Genomic DNA, 9,471 nt, shown 5'->3' with positions numbered 1-9,471 from the left:
GTGTTTTTATAGATTTCTTTAAGGGATGTATTCATTTCCTCTTTAAGGACCACTATCATATTCATAAAGGCTATTTTAAGATCTTTAAAAAGTCTTGTATGTCAGCTATGTTGCAGTTCTCAGGGCCTACTGTGGTAGGGTTGCTGGGCTCTAATGGAGACATATTGTCCTGGCTGTTAGTGATTATGTTTTCATGATGACATATAGGCATCTGGGTTTGGGAAGATTGTAATTTGAGATGCTGATACCTGTTCTTGTCTTTGTTGGGAGGATGTCTTGTTCTTTAGTTCTGCTGCCCTCTGGCTCTTAGGAGAGAGTGGTGGCTGTGTATTGCCTGGTAGGAAACAACACCTTTTACAATAGCCTCAAATAGTATAAAATATCCTGGGGTAACTCTAACCAAGCAAGTGCAAGACCTGTGTGACAAAAACTTCAAGTCTTTAAAAAATAAATTGAAGAAGATATCAGAAGATGGAAAGATCTCCCATGCTCGTGGATTGATAGGATTAACATAGTAAAAATGGCTATCCTCCTCCCAAAAGCAAGCTATAGATTCAATGCAATTTCCATAAAAAATTCAACACAATTCTTTATGGACCCTAGCAGGACAATTTTCAGCTTCATATGTGGGTAGTTTGAATAAAAATGGCCCCCATAGGTCCATAGGGAGTGGCACTATTAGGCAGTGTGACCTTGTTGGACTAGAGGTGGCTTTGTTGGAGGAAGTGTGTCACTAGGGGGAGCAGGCTTTGAGGTCTCAGAAGCTCAAGCCTGGCCATTGTGGCACTTCTGCCCGTGGATCAATATGCAGAACTCTCAGCTACCTCACCAACATCATGTCTGCCTGCATGCCACCATGCTTCCCACCATGACAATAATGGACTAAACCTCTGAAACTGTAAGCCAGCCTCAAATATTTTCCTTTATAAGAGTTGCCATGGTTTCTCTTCACAGCAATAGAAACCCTAACTAAGACAATATGGGAACACAAAAAGGCTGGGATAGCTAAAACAATCCCGAATAATAAAAGAACTGCAGGAGGTATCACCATCCCCAATTTCAATTTGTACTATAGAGTAATAATAACAGCATGGTTTTGGCCCCAAAACAGACATTGATCAATGGAATTGAATTGGGGACCCAGACATATATCCCTATGGACACCTGATTTTGATAAAGAAGCTGGAAACACACACTGAAAAAAAAAAAAAAAAAGACAGCATCTTCAATAAATGGAGCTGGTCAAATTGGATGGCTGTAGGTAGAAGAATCCAAATAGATCCATACTTACTATCCTGCACAAAACTCCAAATGGATCAAAGACCTCGACATAAAACCAGACACACTGAATCTGAAAGAAGAGGAAAGTGGGGACAGCCTTGAATGCATTGGCACTGGAGAAGACGTTCTGAACAGAACACTGATAGACACAGCCACTAAGATCAATAAGAAATGGGACCTCATGAAACTGAAAAGCTTCTGCACAGCAAACAACACCGTCATTTGGACAAAGCAGCAGGCTACAGAATGAGACAAGATTTCTACCAACTACTCATCTGATAGAGGGTTGACATCCCAAATATATAAAGAACCCAAAAGACTAGATATCAAGAAAACTCATTTAAAAAATGGGGAAAGGTCTAAATAGAGAAATCTCAGAAGCGGAAACTCAAATGGCTGAGAAACACTTAAAGAAATGTTCAACATCTATAGCCATCAGGGAAATGCAAATCAAAACAACTTTGAAATTATGAAATCTTACACTTGTCAGAATGGCTAAGATCAGTCACAGAAGTGACAGCTCATGCTGTGGATATGAAGCAAGCTGAACACTCCTCCATTTCTGGTGGGAGTGCAAACTTGTACAGCCACTATGGAAGTCACTGTGGCAGTTCCTCAGGAAAGTGGGACTCGATCTTCCTCAAGACCCAGCTATACCACTCTTGGGCATATACCCAAAGGATGCACAATCATACCACAAGGACATTTGCTCAGACATGTTTATTGCTATTCTATTCGTAATAGCCAGAAATTGGAAGCAACCTAACCTAGATGTCCCTTAACAAAAGAATGGATAAAGAAAATGTGCTACATTTACACAATGGAGCATTACTCAGCTGTTAAAAAAAATGTTAATGTCAATGATAACCAGGCTATAATCCATAGAACCACAGAGCTTAGGTATAGAATAGGGGAACAGTGGGGACTGGTAAGTCTTGTCACACAGCAAGCTCTCTTGTCACACAAATAATGGTCTGGAGACTTATTATTAATTATGAAAGCTTGGCCTTAGCTTAGGCTTTTTTCTAAATAGCTCTTGTGACTTAATTGACCTGTTTCTATTAATCTACAGTCTATTGCTTGGCTCAGTTACCTCTTTTTAGCATAGCATATCCAACTCGCTCTGAGTTGGATTCCTCCTCCCAATTTCTCTGTCTCTGCCCAGAAGTCCCACCTAACCTCTTCCTGCCTAGCCATTGACCATTTAGCTCTTTATTAAACCAATCAGAAGGTCCCTTTGCAAAGGCATATCTTCACAGTGTAAATATTCTGCAACAGTCTTGTTAGGAAAAGGAAATAGAATAAATAGTTATGGATGGATTGTGGGGGTCTGTAGTAGAAGGATCAAGTGGTCAGGGAGAGCTAAAAGGGGGATGAGGGAGGGAATATGGGACGAATCGGCTAAAACTAGGGTTCATTTGAGGCATAGTATGGAAACCTAATACAATAAAAGCTTCCTAAAATATAGACATATATGATGGCTATCTAACAAATCATGAAATAGTGGGGGAGACAGACTCAACTAGCCACCTCTTGTCACCAGGTGATGCTTCCAGTCCCAGGGTTGGACAAAGGGGTCCCATGGGAATCCCCCAAAATCCAGGCTGTTGCCAAGACTGTAGGGTGCTCTCCACAAAATGACAGCAAGGCCCCATTGCTGAAAACAAAACCTATACAACTCACTGAACATGGAGAAATTGATCTTGTGCCTACATAGGACCTTCACCCCTACATCCTAGTGTCTTTTGTACAGGACTTTGCCTGCTTCCAAAAGAGAAACATTAACACCAACTCAGCCACAAACCCTTGGATCAACAATGGTGTCCTGCCTGCAAGATATGCTAGTTGGATGGCAGCAGAAAGCGTGTGCGAGTAAACAACAATATCTGATTTAACTTAAGGCCCATTCTATGAGATGGAACCCACACCCAACACTGGTTGGGTGACCAAGAACCTAAGACTAGGTAGCTCAGAAACCCAGGGTAAAACCAAATAATACTGTTCTTAAAAAAAAAAAAAAATAGCAATAAAATGACTCCTAATGACATTCTGCTGTACTCACAGATCAGTGTCTAACTCAGCCAGTATTAGAGGCGCTTCCTCCTGCAGCAGATGGGAACAAATAATAGAGACCCACAGCCAGACACTGCACAGAGAATGAGAGACCTTGGAACACTCAGCCCTAAATTGGATCCCTTAAGGCTCCTCCTGACCCCTACCCTCAGGGCTCAGGGAACCCTGTGGAATAGGAAGACGGAAGAGTTTAAGAGTCAGTGGGGATGGAGGACACCAAAAAACAAAAACAAAAACAAACCAAAACAAAAACAACCAAAGATTCTCTAAGTTAGAGTCTAACTCAGCATGATCAAAGCCATATAAACTTGCAGAGACTGAAGCGGCATTCACAGGGCCTGCATGGGTCTGCACCAGGTCCTTTGCAAATAAATCATGGCTTCCAGTTTAGTGTTTTGTTTTGTTGTCCGAGTCAGGGTTTCTCTGTGTAGCTATGGCTGTCCTGGAACTCCCTCTGTAGACCAGGCTGGCCTTGAACTCAGAGATACATCTGCCTCTGCCTCCAGAGTGCTGGGACTAAATGTGTGTGTCTTGATCACCTGGCCAGTTTAGTGTTTTTATGGGATTCCTGTGTGTGAACCGGTGGGTCTGTCTGTGCCTTCTCTTGGCACTGTTTTCCTTCCATTTGCTTGTTTTGTCCAATTCCAATGTGTTCCTTTTGCTTGATCTTATTACTATTCCTTAAAAGCCTGTTTGCTCTGTGTGTGTGTGTGTGTGTGTGTGTGTGTGTGTGAGGTCCCTGGAAGTGGAGTTACAGATGGTTGTGAGCCACCATGTGGTTGCTGAGTGCTGAACCTGGGTCTGCAAGAGCAACAGGTGCTCATAGACCATGAAGCCATCTCTCCAGCCCCACCTGTGTGTTTTTTAATGAGACACACAGAGGCGGGGGGATTGGGATGGGAGGGAAGGTAAGGAGAAACTGGGAGAAGTAGAGGGTGAGGAAACTAACCAGGGTTTATTATATGAAGAAAAAAAATCTGTTTTCAATAAAAAAATTTAAAACTTAATCTCTCTTAGAGCATCTTAGATTTGTGTTAAAAGGGAACATTTCTTCTTCCTTCTCCTCTTTTCTTCTTTTTGAGACAGGGTCTCATAGTCTAGTCTGGCTATGTAGTTGGGGGGGGGGACCTCCAAATTCTACCCCTCCAGCCCCTGGCCCTGGAGTGCAGAGATTGCAGGTGTGAGCCACCATACCTGGTTCACACAGTGCTGGACATCAAAGTCTGAGTTTTGCACACATTAGTCAAGCACTCTATTATCTGAGCTACATCCCCAGCCAGAAGTTTTATCTTTTAGACACTTTTTTTTCCCCAAGACAGTTTCCTAAGAAACTTGCCTGTGTTATGTATAGCTTTGTGCCTGTCCTGGATCTCGCTCTGTAGCCCAGGCTGGCCTTGAACTCATAGAGATCCGCCTGCCTCTGCCTCCCAAGTGCTGGGATTAAAGGCGTGCGCCACCACTGCCTGGCTCTTTTTTTTTTTTTATTAAGAATTTTTAAAATTCATTTTACATAGTAATCAAAGATCCTCCTCTTCCCTCCAGCCTCCCCCTCCCAACCCACCCCTTCATTCTCTCTTACAAGGTGAGGCCTCCCATGGGGAGGTACATTCAGTAGAGGTGGGTCCAAGCCCTATTTCTAATGCCATTTTGCTGTAGAGAACTTGCTATCAAAACCTTCTGAAAAAATGAAGAGAACAAATGGTCTGAAGCCACTAATATATTTTTGTTTTTAATCCTACTGCAGGGTTGAATTATATACTTAAAAAATTATCCAGTGTATATTAATGCCATCTTTTGATTAGTGTCTCAGTAGTAGAAGTGTTAGCCTTTGCTTTAGCATACAGGGCACAAACTTTCAGAATCATATTTAGGATCACAGGGGGAACATCACCTGTGAGCTCCATTAGCAGGAAGAAATGATCATGCTTAGCCCTCATATTTAGGGTTCTTCATAAATACTTGTAGATTAAACACATATTAATCAAGTCTTCTGTTGTATAGATGAGAACTGAGTTGAAGCAACCTAAGAAACTTGCCTGTGTTATGTCTTAATCTCATTTCACTTTATGAACGTAAGATTTTGTTTCACTTTTGGAGCTTTTAAAAAATATTTATGTATTTTATGTATGAGTGTTCTGTCTGCATGTATGCCTGCACTCCAGAAGAGGGTGTCCATCAGATCGCATTACAGATGGTTGTGAGCCAACATGTGGTTGCTGGGGATTGAACTCAGGACCTCTGGAAGAGCAGCCAGTGCTCTTAACTGCTGGGCTTTTAAATTTTTTACTTATTTGTTTAGACATAGGGCCTCCCATGAATTTGAAATGCTGCCTTCACCTCTCAAGTGCGAAGAGCTATAGGAGTGCATTACCATGCCTGGTTTCTGTGGTGCTGGGGCTTGAACCTAGGAACTTGTGCTTGCTGGGCAAGTACTCTACCAACTGAGCTAATTCACAGTCCTAGAAGCAGTGTTTGTTCAACATCTCTTTTGGATTTTTTTTTGGGGGGGTCTTTTTGTTATTTTGTCTTCTTTTTTCCAGAGCTGAGGACCGAACCCAGGGCCTTGCGCTTGTTAGGCAAGCACTCTACCACTGAACTAAATCCCCAACCCCCTCTTTTGGATTTTTTGAGTCTCACTATAGAACCTAGGCTGGCCTTGAATGCCAGGCATTTCCTCCTGTTTCAGGCTTTCTCAGTGCTGGGATTACAGGTGTAGCTTGAGGACCTAGGTTCAAATCTTTACTACCCTTATTCAAAGCTGAGTGTGGCCCACAAATTTCAGGCCTGGACTACAGAGCAAGATTGGTCTCAATAAATAATAATAACCAAAAGCCGGGCTGGAGAGATGGCTCAGTGGTTAAGAGCACCAACTGCTCTTCCAGAGGTCCTGAGTTCAATTCCCAGCAACCACATGGTGGCTCACAACCATCTGTAATGAGATCTGGTGCCCTCTTCTGGCCTGCAGGGACACATGCAGACAGAGCACTGTATACATAATAAATAAATAAATCTTAAAAAAAAAAAAAACCAAAAGCCAAAACAAAAAACCCAACCAGCCAGCCAACCAACCAACCAACCCTCGTGTCTGTTGATGGTGGGGAGCTCTTGGTCATAGTTTGGTACTGCCCCATGCTGTGTTAGGTTTGTCTTTAGTGTTAAGGCACCAGCAGCTTTGTCTAGCCTTGTTTTGTCACTGCGCAAAGCCAAAAATGTAGTCTGACTAAGGACATTGCTTTGGCTCTTAGTTGCTTTGAAAGAATCCTGGGGCCTGAAACTGATACTTTGAGAACCATTTAATCAAACCCATTTTGAATGTGAGAGCTTTCTGAAGGTAGCAACTGTTCTGGCTTAGTGAACCCCAGACTTCCACTCATCTAAATCACTTTGGGCATGTGTTCTCAGACTCAGAAGCACCCTTTTGCTTTGAAATAGGCCTTTGAGAGACTTTTCTGATTCAAACTGTTATCAGTCTTATTGTATTATTGTAGGCTATGTTTCAGATAACTCTAGTGGTAAAGTGGCATAAAAAAAAACAGAATAGGACTTGGGCAAAATATGAAATACCAGTTCCACGATTGTGGGGCATTTACCCACCAACCCCACAGTTCCCCAGAGTTTTCTTGAGTGTGAGCAGCAGAAAATATTAGATAGAAGGATTTAGATTGTGGAGATAAATAGATAGAAAATAACCTATTCCAATGAGCCCTGACTGTCTCTGCCCCAGGCTATTCATAGAGACGCCAAGGGATGGAGCAAAAGACCTCCTCCCCCAGCACAGCCAAATGCAGACCATCTCAGACACCTGCACTTAGGCCTGTGGTCCTAATCATCCTCTCTATGCGGACCTGCTGGGTAAAGCCACAAGGAACCTGAAAATGTGCTCCCACACATCATTAAATATACAGGCAGACTTCCTTGGTATTCAGACTTAGGTAAGTGTATTAAATGGGTTTGGACTAGAGGATTAGCCCTTTCAGTTAAAAATTGTAGGACTCTTATACACCAGAAAATATATTTATAGATTGGGTATTATAAAATACAAAATGAGAAGTATTAATTATATCAGTTTCAGGATGAAGCACTTGTAATATAAGTGTGTGGTATGTGTGTGTGTATATAAAACATATTATATAAAAGTAATGTAAGATACAAAAATAAAAAATCCAAATAAACAGTAAAGTTAGAAGTACCAAATGGCAGGAATTAGGACTGGAGAGATGGCTCAGCAGGTAAAGATACTTGCTGCCAAGCCTGATGAACTGTGTTTGATTCCTGGAACCTACATGATGGAAGGAGAGGACCGACTCCTGCAAACTGTCCTCTGGTGTTGTGACATGCTCCACCCCACCCCTTACACACAAAGACACACACACACACACACACACACACACACACACACACAATGTAAAAAAGTTAACACAAAAAATTTAAAAAACTTTATGGTAAATACTACCTTTATTTTAAAAAGTTATACATGCTAGAAAAAAGCATAAATGATACATGTAAACAATTGTTTACCAAATACTTATTTTTTTCCTTGAAAAAGGTGCAAATGATGTTTAAATGTAAACATAAAAGTTGCCAAACATTTTGTTGTAGGGGAGAGGAGGAAGGTAAAGTTTATTCCTTTTGGTTGTGGCTAAAGTCTCATTCAAAGGTTTTCCTGCAAAATACACTGAAAAAAAAACAAAAAAACAGTCTATAACTGTAATGGGGGAGGACCTTAGGCACTAAAACTTTCATTTATTTCCTTGAAAATTTTAACCTTTCATCAGAAAGTGCAACTTAAGAGACATACTAACAGTGGCCTGAAGAAAGAGAGTGAGATATAATTAGCATAAAGCCCCAGCTCTGACTGGATGCTCCAGCTGCCTTGCCATCCTTCACATGGACTGCTAACACGAACTGAAGACATCATTCCTTTGGAGCGTGTTACTAAAGGTCAGCTCAGATTTCCCAGGCCGGAACATCCAGTGTAAACTGAGCAGCAGAATCCACTGCTGGAGAGAGGCCATTTTTCCTTGGCGGCCCCTGGAGGCAATGAGGAGATAGGAAAGAGAGTTGCAGGTGGTAACCCTTACAAAGTTGCACTTGATTTACTGGAGTTCTCAGGATGAGGAATGAGACTCGCACTGTTTTGGAGAGGCACTGAGCAGACCTAGGTACATGTGGCAGAAACTCCACGAAAATAGCAGAGGACGAAAGGGAAATGGAGTGGAAAGCAATTCAGTTAGACAGATGTAAACGTCCACTGATGAATGAAAATTATAGCTTGTTCTGCTTTTTGGGGATTTCATATTCCTTCTGAACTGTCCTATTTAGTGAGATGTTTTCCTGTTTTTTCTTTTACATTTAAAAGAAATTTTATTTTGAATTACTCATACTTGTGGGGTGTATGTGTGTGTATGAATGCACAGGAGTGCAGGTACCTGCAGAGGCCAGAAGAGAGTCTGGGATCCCCTAGCTCAGCTGTTCTCAATCTGTGGGTCATGACTTCTGGGGGCGGGGAACGAACAATCTTTTCATAGAGGTTGCATATCAGATATCCTGCATATCAGATATTTACATTACGATTCATAACAGGAGCAAAAATTACAGTTAGGAAGTAGCAAATGAAAGTAATGTTAAAGCTGGGGGGTCACCACAACATGAGGAACTGTATTAAAGGGTCGCAGTATTAGGAAGGTTGAGGACCACTGACCTACCTGGAGTTACAGTTGTAAGCTGCCAGATGTGAGTGCTGGGAACTGAACTTGTGTCCTCTGCAAAAGCAGCACATGCTCTTACTGGACCATTTCCAGTCCCCGTTACATTTTGGAGTGTTCTAATAGTGCAAGAATGGTAACTAGCGAATATATTTTGCACATCTATCTTTATCATTGGCAATCTTTGTAGATGGATAGTGTCTAATAGGAGTAACAACCAGATCATATGTAGCCCTTCTGCCCTTATCAGTATTTTCAAAATCAAACAAAAACCTAGGAAGGAAAGTAAATTTTGCAGCTTGGAATTTTTTTTTTCTCTCTCTCTCTCTTTTTTTTTTTTTTTTTAAATGATAGGAATAAGTAAAAAAAAAAAAAAAAAAAAAAGGAAAAAACAACAACCCCCCCCCCCAAA

Source organism: Onychomys torridus, chromosome 11 (genome assembly GCF_903995425.1).
Source record: "Onychomys torridus chromosome 11, mOncTor1.1, whole genome shotgun sequence".
In the NCBI taxonomy this organism is placed as follows: Eukaryota; Metazoa; Chordata; class Mammalia; order Rodentia; family Cricetidae; genus Onychomys; species Onychomys torridus.
This window is presented reverse-complemented; position numbering follows the sequence as displayed.